This window comes from Epargyreus clarus, unplaced genomic scaffold (assembly GCF_041222505.1).
Source record: "Epargyreus clarus isolate Ecla_fem2 unplaced genomic scaffold, WU_Ecla_fem_2.2 ptg000031l, whole genome shotgun sequence".
In the NCBI taxonomy this organism is placed as follows: Eukaryota; Metazoa; Arthropoda; class Insecta; order Lepidoptera; family Hesperiidae; genus Epargyreus; species Epargyreus clarus.
In genome coordinates, this window is record NW_027332236.1 from 3,863,285 (window position 1) to 3,878,997 (window position 15,713).

The 15,713-nt window shown below is 36.5% G+C and overlaps 1 protein-coding gene across 1 annotated transcript in view; it reads left to right on the forward strand.

Annotated features, from left to right (window-relative positions):
• LOC140754648 (uncharacterized) overlaps window positions 1-15,713 on the forward strand; it is a 38,148-nt gene that overhangs the window by 3,880 nt on the left and 18,555 nt on the right. The gene's annotated exons all lie outside the window — the stretch shown is intronic.

Below are 15,713 nucleotides of genomic sequence, written 5' to 3' on the forward strand. Positions count from 1 at the left end.
TCATCATCAACAATTAATTACTGGCTTAACGCTGATCATGACTGTCCTCACCATTTGAAAAGGATTAGGCCATAGTAAAATAGGTAGACTTCACATTACTAAAAAATATACTAGCCACAGTCACAAAATAAATAATAATGTTGTATTTAAGACTGTTAGCCGTGATCGCACTTTGATAGGGCTGACTTACCAACCAACACTAACATTATCTTATTCAAAATTCAATAAATCATATTCGGCCAATACTCCATTAGGATTTTTTATTTGCCGAAATTGAAATTAATGAAGAAGATGAAGGCTTTGCAAAGCAGAAGAAAATATTTTCAAAATTCCCGTCGTATAGAAGGCGTGTAGCATACGACGCAGAACCTTTCAATATAGGAATTCCGATAAGCGGATGAAATCGGAAGTGTGCAAAGCTCCAAGGGAATTTTCCTACTTTGCAAACAATTTCTGAGCACATCTCTATACATAATGTTTTATTCAAATTCTCGAGGAAAATGTTTACCGTATTAGCGTTTCGGTTCTATTTTCTACTTTATTCATGGATATTTACATATATCAGGATACTGTATATGTATACCTTATTTGTAGAGATGCATATTTCAATAATTATCAAGAGAAGTCCTTTAAGAAGAAAGAAAGACGCAAAGAAAGTACTTTAAAGCGAAATTACAACTTTTCTGTGGCATCTTAAATCGTATACTTTGAAAATGTTTCTTGCTTTTCTTATAAAATTTTAGTAACCAACTAGCATGTAGTTCTTCTGATACTCACTCACTACTTGTCCCTGTAGTTCCGGGACTAGAATAGGGCTACGGTATCCCCTGCCTGTCGTAGGAGGCGACTAAAAGGGGGCTTCCGGGGTTGCGCGCGGCAAGAGTGGGCGCTTGAACCGTCCAGCAAGCGACCCCGGGAAGGACGGCGGTATGTGTGGTCGCATACCGTCGTAAACACTACATGGTGTGGTAGGAGCGGAAATTGCTCCCCCAGGGTACAGTCCGATCGGGGCATCGCGCTTAGAGGACTTCGGTTGTGTTCCGTCGGAGATCCCGGATCCTCCAACAAGCGTTGAGGACGGCCACCGGGGGGGTTTAGTGCGGTAAAAATCCCACATAACCCGGCGTCGCTCCCACGTCGTCGGGCCCTCGAAAAAAAGGGGGTCACTGCTGCTCATGGACATCTGTAACCCTGCATATAGAATAGGGGTTTTACTTGAGGCCGATCATCAATGCATTCCCACCAGTGTCAGTTGACTAAGATGTCCGTGTCATATGTACCTTCTACCGAAACGTAAGAAATACTTTACTAGAAATAGCTATAGCGGTGGTATTCCCCGTATCTTAAGTGCTAGTATACTTTACTATTTTTAAGTAGTTGAATATTTCTCTTTTCCTCACTATAATCGAAGTATCAGAACATCTTTGGGGGCACTTATTCAGGCTCAAAAATTACGAAACACATTTAACTCCGACTCTGACTGACAAAAATAGTAAGATTTTAACAAAGGATAATTATATCGTTAAATTCATAACGTTTTCACTACTAGAATATCTGGCAACGGTTTCAAAATTGAATAGTGCGGCGGAATATTTCATTTCTTGTGCATTCGAGTTTTTTCACTAATTAAGCTTGTTAGTTCCAACTTTAAGCCTCCGTTTGTTATTGTCGACTTGTAATTTTTCTTAGTGTATAATTCATCTTCTAGTTGCGACGTCGTTAAAGTTCAATGGTAATTCCAAATCCATTTTGTGACAGTTACAAGTGACCAACGTTCCGTGCCTTGTTTGCATTAGTTTAGTGCTCGCTACAGAAGCTTGCCATTTTTCTGGTAATATTTTGGTGTGTGATAAAAATCAACCGGTTCATTTTAATTTATAGCGGTGATCTACTTATTAACTTTTGAGTGTGCTTCCGTTATTCTTATACATTTGAGAATCTCTGCAATCTCCTCGAGCGGTATTAATTTGCTTAACTGTACCATTCAAGCGCGATACATTACGATGCTAAAAATACACGTGACATTAAACCTTTTATAAGGTATCAGGGTGTTTGAAAATTGTCCTGTATTCCGTAACCATTTTTAGAGAATTGGTAAAAGCTTTTGTGAATTACGACGATATGAGTCACAAGAAGTGTTGCTTAGTCAGTGCATCATTCTACTAACAACTAGAACTAAGCTAGTGTAAACGTAGCATCTACCGCTTCTCTCAATACTATCTGACCGCACTTCCATACTTATTATGGCCGTTTTCTCATTTGAATCACTAAAAGCTTTTACAGTTACACCTTTCGGAGATAATGGACGAAAGCATTTTAAATATTTTAATTGAGCTGTAAGTATTCCTCCTAAGGACTGCTAATTTCTTTGTTAAGACCAAAGCAATTTATCTTATCGTGGTTTTAAACAACTGATAAAAATGATTCTGTATTTGCATTTATATGCGATTCCATTACAGTTTGGATAAGTTTCCTTTTTTATTTTCTCATTACCTTTCACCCTCGGCTTCGCTTGCAGTCAGAGGTTTTTATGTAATTCTCACGAACGGTACTTTTTTCAGGATAAAATGTACCTTATGTCCTTTTCTGATCCCTTGACTATGTGTGTATAATTCTTCATTGCAAATCGGTAATCTAGTTAAAGCGTGAAAGTGTAGCAACTAGCAAAACAAACAAAATCACATTCGCATTAACAATATTAGTTAGAATAATAAATGTTTCGAATGTCGAGTGACAGGATGGCTCTACATAGATACAGCGTGTATCTTATTTATACCAGCGCGTATTATATTCTTTGCAGGTAATTTGATCTATTATTCTAAGATGTTTTGTCTACGCGATTGTTTTCAAAGGTGCCCTTATAATAAATAGATACTTGAATACTGACTTGGTAAACAATAGTTGATATTTACTAGCTCCTAGGTGTTTTACTTATTTTGCTCATATTGGTTTATATGTTGATGTATTATTTAGGTGTATATTAGATACTCATGAAAATTTAAGTCACTGTTAGTAAAATAAAAATAACTTAGTCTCAATTTTTAAAAGAGAATTTGGGAAATAACTAATGTACATCTTATCTCGACTTTTAATCAAATTTACTAGAAAATGAACATATTGGCCTCCTGATGTGACATCTACCTGTAACAGATGCATCACTTATCCTGAGAACGAATGTGGAGCGCCTCGTATTATTATTTGCATATAGGTACTCATTAGTGTACTCGATTTTCCATATTAAATTATTTTGTGTAAATTAAACAAAAGCTCACAGCCGAACATAGCACCTTCTCTTTTTTCGAAGTTGATAAAAAGCGGAGTCGCGAAAAGAAACTCGATGGAGAATTCGAAAATAAAAAATAACGACAATACGATTTACATAGTTCACAGTTTTTGTACGCCTACGAGAGTGGTGGTTAAACTCGGACGGAATGGATGTCATTCAACATAGAGTTAAACAATATAACTGGGTCGAGAGAGCGATAGAGATCGTAAAAAATTAACTCTTTTCGACCGTGCAAATTATGCACGCGATGATTCACAACCAGAGAACCCAATGGTTTATGGCTAACCTGATGTCAATGCTGTTTTCCTTGTTCACCACGCAATATCTGCTGTAGATTGAAGTAGATAATTATTATTAAAAAATCCGACTACGTAACAATATAGCCTTTGTCACATCTACAATTTGAAGGTGGTAGAACCCTTTGTGGTTCGACTCCGGCAACATCTCCGCCACCTATTTCTACTTAATAACAGCAGTGTTAGGCGCTGCTGTGTTCTGTTTTAAAGGGTGTGGTAAGGGAGACAGATTTACCGAGATGTTCCAGCTTAGTCCTCAGGGGTATCGGCGCATCTGTGGCCGACCTCAGGTAGGAATATGTAATCATATCGGGGGTTGATTACGGATGTCCATGGGCGGCAATAGCCACTTACCATCAGGTGGACTGCTTGCTCGTCTGCTACTCCTATATTATAAAAAAAAGACGAGCCCAACGACTTGTGTGTTAAAATTCATCTAGGCGTTTGGCTTAAAGGGCGTGCCGAATAATGAGTAATACATTCATACGTTAGAAAACATTACCCTCCGCAGTAGAGTAATTGCATTACTATAAACAGACAGTAATAGTCCAATAGTTAAAATTCAGCCTCTAAATTGTGGAGTCCTAGGTTCAAATCTAGGCACCACTTTTGAAATTTTATTTTTGGAAGTTCTTTGCGTATTCGAACTTATTTGTCACTTTCTATAACTGTGAAGGAAAACTGTGGACTTTGGCCATTGTAGATCTTAGAATAAGAGTCTGGGAGGTGACCCGTGCCGTGAACATTAATGGGTTGTCGACGACGACTATAAACTACATAGAAACTATTTTGGATAACCCTTCACGGTTGAACTTGAGCAGTAATCGCCACATTTGTTTCTGCCTCATAACAGTAGTGTTGAGTGGTGTTGAAGTATTCGATTTTTAAAATATGATAGGAGAGACACTTACGTTACATTCAAATTTGTAATCGGAGTTGACCTTAGGACTCCAATCCAATCTGGGTTGATTAGATTTTCATATTAGATAAGGCGGCAGTGGCCTGCTCAAAAGTGAATCTGTGCAATCATAACTCGAAGAATGATAAACTTACGGGGTTCGAATCCCAGGCATGCCTCTCCGTTTATTTTTCAAATGTAATGTTATTTTTAAAATGTTATACGTTGTAACAATAGATTTCTAAATTTGATAAATTAGTTATCTTTAATTAATATTACGCCTAAATTCAAAAAGTTAATCGATTGTAGACAATTTAGATTAAAAGTGAACAAATCAATTGTAGTCTTAACTGTTTTTAGAAACATTATCTCAAAAAATGTTTGACCTCTTTTTTGGTTTTACTGCGCCGGCCTCAATGTCACAGTTATTTATACCTAATAGCACTAGTGGTTCTGCTTTTGTTTGAAGGGTGTGTAAGGGTTACTAGACAGTTTAGTTCAGAATACTTCGGTTACTTCAGCATTCTTCTATTTGGGAATATATGTGTAGACAGGTATTTCGCTGTGTTAAGTTCTATGTTCTCAAAAAATATGTTTTTGTTATAGAAGTAACAAACAAGCATGCAGTTCACTTGATAGTAAATGGTTATTGTTGGTCATGGACATCTGTCTTTAACGCTAGATAAAATGAGGTGGTCGAGAACTAAGAAGATATGTCTTGGATACGTTAGTCACGCTTGTCAGTCTAAAGACCTAGTAAAGGAAAACAAAGAGACATATACCGGAGGCGTTATAAATTAGTGCTCATAAGTTGTAAAGGATCTGTGGCTGACCTCAGATGGGACACCATCCTATTTAAACTTATCTTTATCCATATTTATCCAAAGGCAGCTGCAATCACCGTCAGATTCAAAAGTCCAATAGTAACTTTCGTGGAACAATAGAAATTGAAAATGACTTCCACCCAAATTCGAAAATCGATCAAGGATGTCTTGTTACTATTGAGGACTTTTTTGGACCGCTGCCAATTGTGCTGCATGCTGCATATCTACGAGTTGTAAGGCTTCCTACACACGCTCACGAAATAATCAGTCAAATAATGACTTTTATATAATATGTGAGTAGCAGACGAGCATGCAGTCCACCTGGTGGTAAGTGGTTACTACCGCCCCATGGACATGTGTCATCGACCCCAGATGGGATTAGATATTCCTACCTGAGGTCGGCCACAGATGCGCCGCTACCCCTGAGGACTAAGCTGGAACGCCTCGGAAAATTCTTGTCTTCCTTACCACACCCTTCAAACCAGAACACAGCAGCTTAACACTGCTGTTATGAGGCAGAAATAGGTGTGGCGTGGTGAACCACAAAGATTTCTACCACCTTCCAACTCCACTTACTTGCTTAACTTGACTGATGAAAGTCAATTCTAATAACAGTTAAGAGTCATAAACGAGTGATGGATTGCAATCGGATTTGCCATTCAGTTGTATCATCAGTCAAAAAGGTACATTACCGTGAAAATTGCCATTATTAAAGAAAGTGAATATTCGCAGTATTATACGCCTGTATTAACATTCATCTGACGTACGGACCAAAATTATTGATGGCACCGATTGGTGATTGATTAACTTTGTCGCGTGATCGACTGAATAATATATGTGCATACTTTCATTATTCAATCAGTCATCGCTTTTTATGGTGTTTTCTGTCACTAGAATAAATTATTGATGTAAAAGTGATGTCAAAATGTAAGTTTATGAGCGGCCTTACGAAACAAATTCGAACGCGGTTTTTAAGCATAAAAACTGTTAAGAAAATAACACCTACTACATTTTTACTGTTAATCATTTCAATGAAAGTATTCTGATGTATAACTTATTAAGTTTTCAAGCAGATTATTTATTTATAGTGCCAGGATAATTTTATGGAACAGGACTATTGACGTTCAATAATAAAACGATTTTTGAAAGTTACTACATAATAATGAAATTTGTAATTATTTTTTGGATAAATAAATAAGGTTATTAATATATACATGATAATTATAGATATACAGAAATAGGTATATCCACACAATTATATGTAGGATAAATACCTACAATGAATAATTATTAAAATACATACATAAAAATAACATGCATTTTAGAAATTAATTACTTTCCTATGGTGCTCTATATCATAAACATATAAATATGAACTTTGTAACATTTAGTATTAAATAGTTAGGGTAGGTCAGGAAAATAGACAATAAAATCATGTGATAACAAAACGTGAATACAAACACAAGGAACAATACACAGTAATCTCTTATCAATCATTGACACTACAATGTTGGTAAATGCAACAGATATACAATGTAAATAGAACAAGAACGGCCAAGAAGACAAGGGTTAGTACGCGCGAGACAGGAAGGTCACATCCATTAACCTCTGACTCACTGCTTCGTGCTGGGAAATTGCATATACGGAGATATATACGATCATACTATTGATATATCCTTGGCTTGTTTGTTACTTTACACCTATACTATATTATTTTTTATAATATACGGGGAGCAGACGAGCATTCAGTTTACCTGATGGGAAGTGGCTACTGCCGCCCATGGACATCTGTAATCAACCCCAGATATGATTGGATATTTATACCTGAGGACTAAGCTGTGACGCTTCGGAAATGTATGCATCCTTTACCACACCCTTCAAACAAAAAAAAAACAGCAGTGCTTAACACTGTTATTAGTTAGAAATAGGTGTGGCGGCTATATGATATTATAGCTATCATTATTTCTTATAGTTTTTTGTATTTGTACTATTTAGTTACAGTGGTCTTTCTTTAAATAAAGGTAAAAGACTTAAAAGCAGTCCCCGTTATTTTTAAAAAAATTGAACTACTGACTGACTGCTCTGGACCGACTCTTAGAATTCTAGATACGACAGACGTCTTACCTGATGTGGATCACAGATAAGCTCCTGTTCCTAAGTCTAATTTATCATATCTTAACATGAGTATGTCTGCCTTATAAGACGTATCACAATTCACACATTTCAAATCTGAGTACATGTCTCAGAATGAAAATCAATTTCAGTCATAACATGGTTTAGTTATATCATACTCTTTAGTCATGGATTAGTCTTTACTAATCCTTTTGATTATGAGAGGAGATCTTTACCCATCAATGGGACAATTACAGGTTGAGGACAATGTATTTGAGTGTGTTCTAAAGGTAATACCTTAATGTATGGATTTCCTAATAACTCGTGATACATATTGTATTGATTGTATGGTTGTATATGTTATGGCGGTTGTCATCCGCATACTAATATTATGGGAAGGCAGGTGTTGTTTTGTGTACCATACCTTTTATGAGGGGATTTATGCTAATTGGTTTAAATACTGTCGTTCGTTGCAAGTGATGTCACTCGATTACATTGTACCCATCTAGAGGTAGGATTAGTACTATATGATTTAGTCGTTTTGAAAATTAAAAATGCAAGTGATAGGTGCAAATAAGTATATAGTGGGGTAATTTGGTGTGGTGACCCTGTGCCCTCTACATTTTGTGAGGAGTCTTCCTGGTCGGAATATTGTGTGAGGTTCTTGATATGTTGTGTCAGGTATCTTTTTACTTCACAACTGAGGGTAACCTTTTTAAGCGAATGTATGTAGGTATGTACGATTGTATGTCATCATCATCATCAACAACTCATTACTGTCTTACTGCTGGGCACGGGTCTCCTCTCATAATGAGAAGGATTAGGCCATAGTCCACCGCGCTGCCTAAGTGCGTATTGGTAGACTTCACATACCTTTGAAATTCTTTTTTTATAAATCTCTTAGGTATGCAGGTTTCCTCACGATGTTTTCCTTCGCCGTTAAAGCAAGTGATAATTAATTTCTAATACGCACATAACTCTGAAAAAGTCAGAGGTGCGTACCTGGGATTTGAACCTTGGACTCCTCGATCAAGAGGCCGAGTTTCTTAACCACTAGGCTATCACTGCTTGTGTGTATATTGTATCACTGTCGTTGTTTGTATGTATGTCTCATTTTTGGCACGCTTTTTAACCCAAACGGTTAGATGAACTTCAAGATGTGAGGTTTCGTTGGATTTGTCTTAATTGTGCGAAAGGCATGGGTCATATTTTAAAGTAGTAAGTCTTTTTGTTTTTAGTTTATTTTATTGATAAGTTGTGTAAGGCGTTACAGTGTGGAACTTCATATAATTTAGCGTGGATTGTCTGTATGATCCCACATGTGTACCTACGTAAAAATCGTATGAACATAAGATTTTATGCAAAGCCTTCACGGCTTATAAAACTGGAATTGGATTATATAAAGTCATTGTACTCAGGACACCTACGGTGCGGGATTGTTGACTAATCTCGGAAGCCACAAATCTTTAAGTCTTAAGGATTTTCTCTGTATTGAGTTTTAACAACTTTCATACAATTGGAGCATACATGCTCTAAGTGGCCACTGTAGCCTACTTGGCATTAAACTGAAGTAGGAGGTTTAACTCAAGGTGGTCATTTTTTGTTCGAGGAATATTTCGTTAGGTCTAATAGTAAGTGGTGTTGCCGGCGGCAACAGTGGGAGCTCGAACCGTCCGGAGAGCAACCCCGGGAAGGACGGCGGCATGTGTGGTCGCATACCGTCGTAAACACCAGGTATGCGGGAGGAGCGTAAAGTGCTCCCCCCAGGGCAGAGCCCGACCGGGGCATCGCGCTCGGATGACTCCGGAGTCCGGTTGTGTTCCATCGGAGATCCCGGAGTTCTCCACCAAGCGCTGAGGACGGCCACCGGGGGGGTTTTAGTGCGGTAAAAATCCCACATAACCCGGCGTCGCTCCCACGTCGTCGGGTACCTTTTGAAGGTTTTCCCCTCTAAAACAAAAAAAAGGCCAAATAGTAAGTATGTGTTTTTTTCGAAATAGAAGTACCGAATGAGAATACATGGTAAGTGACCACGGTGGTTCACGGACGTCTGTAATTAACCGCAGATAGGATTGAAGACTTACTTTAGATCGGACATAGGTGCCTTGTTATTCTTTCACTAGGTACACCCTTTAAACAAGCAATGCTTATAACTGTTCTTATTAGGCATTAGTATATGTATTAAGTTAATGTAGTGTAGGGTGTTGATACTGGACTCGAACTACAAAATATTTAACAAAGTTTTTTGAGTTAAGCAGTTAACTGAAGCAACCTTAATTCTTTATATCCATATAACACACATGTTTATTACGAACAAAACGCAAAAAAAGCAAAATGAACCACAAAAAGGTTCGAGGTTGGTTAGCTTATCATTTCTTATGACGTAAGCCGCGCAAATCCGGGGCGGGTCGCCAGTTCAATACGGATCCTATCTCGATGTAACAAATGGCAGATAAAAATGAAGTTTCGTTCGTTGGAGCGGAGAGATCGAAACAATAGCTTATTATAAACGAGGCATTGTGACACATCTGGTAACCTGAGCCTTTTGAATGCCTGTTTTTGGAGATTAAAAGCAGCATGTCTTGAGACCTTTTCGTTTTGAGGGATAACGTCTTTTATATTTATGTGTATGTGTTTACAAAAGGCTTGTAGTGTAAGGCCTCGCGTTTGTCATAAGTTACTGCCAGCTATGGACATTTAATTTGGTAACTAATTCAAAATACACAAATATACCTAATTACTTTTAATTTGGGCTTGTATGAATGAATGAACATTAATCCTAAATAAAGTCACACTACTTACAGTCATACCTCTGAGAACTAAGTTGAAACGCCTTGTCATTCAAAACCAAAATAATTTATTCAAAGTAGATTTTTTTACAGGGCACTCTGTGAACATCAATAACATACTGGTGATATGTTATTTAGGTTATCAAGGTAGCGTTATGAAGAAGTAACGGCGAAAGAAACACACCATAACACATATCTTTTCAAAAAAGTTTTTCCAAATTGTTTTATGACTTTATTAAAGTTCCTGTCTGGAAGACTCGTGATATAGGTACTCGTACTTTACGACATTTGCTCGTGATTCGCTTTCAAGTAAGTGTCAGTTTGTCGCAGAAGCAGAAATGCTTCATTCACGAATGCTCCAAATATAAGTGTATACAACAGATACGGGGCGACCTGCCTTTGTCTTGCATCTGTAGCGTCTCAGTCTCTGTCATCACTATTTTAGATCGATTGTTTTACATCGGGGTTAAGATATGTATAATGGTGACGGATTAGTAAGCGCTGGCACAGTTTTAGAACAAATTATCACTTGGAAAATATCGCGAGGGACTCAATATGGCCTGGTAAAATAAGTTGTCAATGAAGTGAGAAGTGTCGTCGTGATTGTCAATTCATTATGTATGTCTGTCCCTCTGTTGGACACGGGTTCCTCGCAGACTTGCCTAATCCATCTCGGCTAGACCATAGGCCCACGCGCTGGCCAAGCGCGTTTCAGCAAGTGATATTTATTCAAAAATCAGATGTGCTAGCCTGAGATTTAAATCTGAAACCCCCCGACCGAGAGGCCGAGTTTCTAATCATTAGGCTTTTACTGCTGTTGATATTCTTAGTTGAAATATTTGCGATAAAGAAACTAAAACACCTTATTGTCAATATCCGTCATATGACAAAATGTCTTCCAATTCCGCGGTAATATCCGTCTAAAATCATAATATTCGCATTGGCCCACACGGTGGTCTAAAGCTCAACCCTTCTCAAACTCAGAAGAGACGTGTATCTACTTAGCAATGAGACAAATTGGTTGATTGGCAGTAGTTAGTAATGTTACTTCGTCATAGTACCAGATTCAATCTCTTCAGCACAATTTGTACGTAGAAATTTCCTTCGAGCGGTACAGGTAATTGAAAACGATAATGATTTTCCCGTACGGTAATGAATTTTCCTCATAGGTTTGCAAGTGATTAGGTAATTATGACGCGGCTTTATTTCCATCGATTGTCAATTGGTTTCAATTGCATATTATCTCGATTTCACCTTTGTTTACAAGTGCAACGAACCTCACGCCTATTGTTTTCAATCGATTATTCGATTATCAACGACAGTGTGACAACTCTTCGGATTACGAAACGGGAATTTCGTCCTAATTCGCGAAACCATTGTCTTTAATTTGAGACAATACGTCATTAGTATTTTTTATGGCGATCGTACCTGTTGGCGGCAATGTGACCTGTAATTAATGTTTATAAACATGATGCCTCATCTAATGTGGCTTGTATACGGGTTATAAAATGCCATGTTGATGGAAATGTTGATTTGCAGCGGAATATTACCAGCTACCAGCTATGCTTGTCTGTTTTTGTGCAACATGGCTATTTAGCCCGATAGAAATCAAATGCGGTGATCCCCATACCCATGTCAAAGTATAAAAGTACTTTAATACTAATTTTAAAAATTCAGAGTAATCTTCGGTTTTGAACTCATGATTTTTACAAGTGGATTTTGTAGGTATATCAAAAATTCGTAATTATGTTAGATAGCAAAGGAAGTGACTTGTGTTGTGACTAGTTGGGAAGATTTGAGTCATAGTACCGTTATCAAATCGAGGTCCTATGATGCTCTAATCAATTCGATGTAGAGTGTAGTATATATAGATCCGATGAGTATTTACTACGTGTTAATAATAGCCTTGGAAGTTAGGAATGTTAGCGGCCAAATTTCGAACGACTACTTATTTTATAAATGCATCTTCTTCGGGTAATAAACAGAAATACTGATATCCTTTTATGTATGCGTTACCCTTTGGCTGCCAAATTATTGAGTCATCGATCGTCGCGCTGCAATCAGTCATTACGATATGAATGCCCATAATGATTTTACACTGATTTTGATGATACGATACATATAAGTTGAATATCTGTCTGTGATTATGTATGAATACAAAATGGAAATACATTTGTTAAATTGTATTGTTAAATTAAATTGTCTGTATCTCATTTTACATTAATTATTTCCCATATGTAAACATATTTCTGCGGTATAACAGCAGTTTTAAGCGCTGCTGTGTTTATAAGCATACTTTTCCGAGGCGTTTCAGCTTAGTCCTTAGGGGTAGCGGCGCATCTGTGGCTGACCTTAGATAGGAGTATCTAATCCTATCTGGGGTTGATTACAGATGTCCATGGGCGGCAGTAGCCACTTAGCACTTACCAGCAGGTGGACTGCTTGCTCCTCAGCTACTCCTATACAATAAAAAAATATGTCATTGACATGCTGACTTATTATCAACTAGTTTTAGCCTGCGGCTTCGCTCGCGTTTAAAAGAAAATAATATAACATACATAAAACTGAAAATTCGTACCTTCAACTTTGCTAAAGATCATCACTTGATCAAATGCATAGTTTACGATTCAATCCTTACTAATATCGATTAAAATAATCGATGTTTTGGATCGAAAAGATCGATTCTCCGATTAATCGGTCTTAGATCGCCATCCCTAGTTCCCGTGAGATTTCCGGGATAAAAACGATCCTATGTCCTTTCTCGGGTCTCAGACTATCTTTGTACAAAATTTCATTAAAATCGGTACAGTGGTTTAGGCGTGAAGAAGAGACAACCAGACAGACAGACAGACAGACAGACAGTTACTTTCAGATTTATAATATTAGTAAGGATTTATAATTAATAGAAGTTACGTGTGCATTTTATTACATATTTCCTCATCAATCTAATATTGCTCCACTGATAGGCACGGGTTTTCTCAGCATAAGAAAAGTTAGGCCATAATCGACCCCGCTAGCTGAGTGCGGATTAGTAGACTTTACATGCCTTTAATTTTTTTATTTAAAGATCTCTTAGGTAGGTAATCTATTAGGTACTTTTCCTCATGATGTTTTGAAATAAAGTGTACCTAAATGTAGTGATAATTTAATGAGTGATATTATTAGAAATAATTCATCATTTGGTTCAAGGGCATAAGGAAACTTCACTAGTAAAACTACATCCCTTAGACTTGTTGTCCATGAAATACCAACAATCAACCTGTTCAACTTTTATTTTCATAAATTAGTACGAATGATTTCACACATTGCCATTGTGGTGAACTATGGCTTATGTCTTCTCCATTCTGAAAGGAGACTGGCGCCCAGCTGTAGCATAGCATTTGTAATAGTCGATGATGAGATCATTGACCGTGTTTGTGTTTTTGCCAAATTATTGACTCACGGGTAGTAGGAGCAACTGTGTTGTATTTTGGGCGACATTAAATGTAATTTTAAATCGATGATAGATAATAATAAATTACAAGAGTTTTGTATGCTTTAAAATATCGATAAAACAAATGATATAATATTATAAGGCTCTCTCTGTTACGTGCATTGTACCTTATAACGATTCAAGGTTTTTTGATTATTTATTTTAATGTAATAATTAAATTAAAACATAAAAAATATTTTAATTCACGACATGTTATTTATTTGATTTTGAGCCAAGCCCATTGGTCCACATTTCTCAAAAGAGAGGAAACTAAATACTTAGGATGTGATTATAGAAAACGTCAGTTGTCTTCAAATTACAAAAAAATAATCCACTGGATAATTTTTTTTTAAATTTTCAAATTATATTCTATGACACTCTATATTACTCGTATATCTTTGTATTGTGTATTACTTTGTTAATTATTTATATTGGGGCTTGTGGCGTAATCCAGTGTTCGCTAAATTGTTCCCACCCCCTATCATTCGGGTGCATAGGGGACCGATAAAGCTCGGTATAGTCTCATTTCTAGTAAGGTAGGGTGCAATTATGGGTGGACAATAGTTACCGTTTTACTCTGGCGTTGGTCATTCTATATTGATAAATGTAAGAGAGAGATAACAAGATGAAAAAACCGAGTGGACCTGCTATTTTCTGTGTAAGTTGGGTTCTTCAAGGATTTCAAACAGAAAGTAAGAATAAAATAAGTACAAATCTTATATATAAAATTCTCCTGTCACAATGTTTGTTACCGTACTCCTCCGAAACGGCTTTACCGATTTTCACTACATTTTATATGTATATTCATTAGGTCTGAGAATCGGCTACTATCTATTTTTACCATACCCCTAAGTGATAAGGGTTGTTCATCCTAAACATTTTTTTATTTATATGGCAACACCACGATTGCCGGATCAGCTATTGATTATTTAAAAATGCACAAAACGTAGTAAGTGTAGTTCCTACGCTACGAAACCTTCGGGTATGTGTGCCCTACTCGCACTTAGCTGGTTTATAGTACATATTTGAATATGATATAAAATGTGTAGACGTCTTGTGGTTTTCCCGGACACAATATGCAATTTCTTGTAATGTGGTGAGAATCATAAATTTTATGGTACACGACGAGTAATATTTAATATTACTCATCTTCCTGTTCATAAGATTAATTTACAATATAGAGCGACGTACTCACTATAAATAGAATGTTTATAATTTATTGTCAGTCTAAGGTTGAACGAATTGATAAATTCCCTTTGGTGACAATTTTGTTTTTGATTCATTGGTTTTATTCTGTGTTTCTAAGAAGGAATAGGCCGGGATAGAAAAATTAATAATAAAATGTATTATCATAATGGATTATATAACGCTTGATCTTCAAAAAGTTAGATCGATGAAATAAATAAAGAGAAGAAACATAGAATAACAAATATAAGGAATGATTATGCTAATAAATATAACAAATAACTATACAAAGTACATAGTTAAACCTGGGACACTATACAGGGTGAATTTTTCAAACGGGCCTTCAGGGCCAAATCCGAAACTATAAGGATTAGCGAAAAAGCTGAAAGGAGTTACGAGCTGATTTTGATAAAAACTAAAATTGCATTATTAGTTTTTTAAAATATCTTTTTCCGTAGCCGGGAATAGAACGAGTTCATTTTGAAAAAAAAATACACCCTCTGTATTATTCCACTATCTCATAGTGTTGCTTATAAGGATCAAATTCTGGAAAGTAATGATAAATGACAAAGTAACCGAAAAGCCTAATTTTTAAGAAAATTCAATTTTTTTCATAATCATTTGACAGTTAAGTTTCCGCCATTCATTAATTTAAACATTTCGCATATTAACAATTTTTTGGCCTTATGTTTTAAATCATTCGAAAGCGGCCGTTTTGTTCTCCAAGAATTTATATTTTTATGTTCGACTTAGTTAAGGTTATTTTTAGGACCATTATAATAGATTTGTAACTTGCTATGCGCGGAGTTTCGTTTAATACAGATGTAAAGTTGACAATTTGCGACAATGAC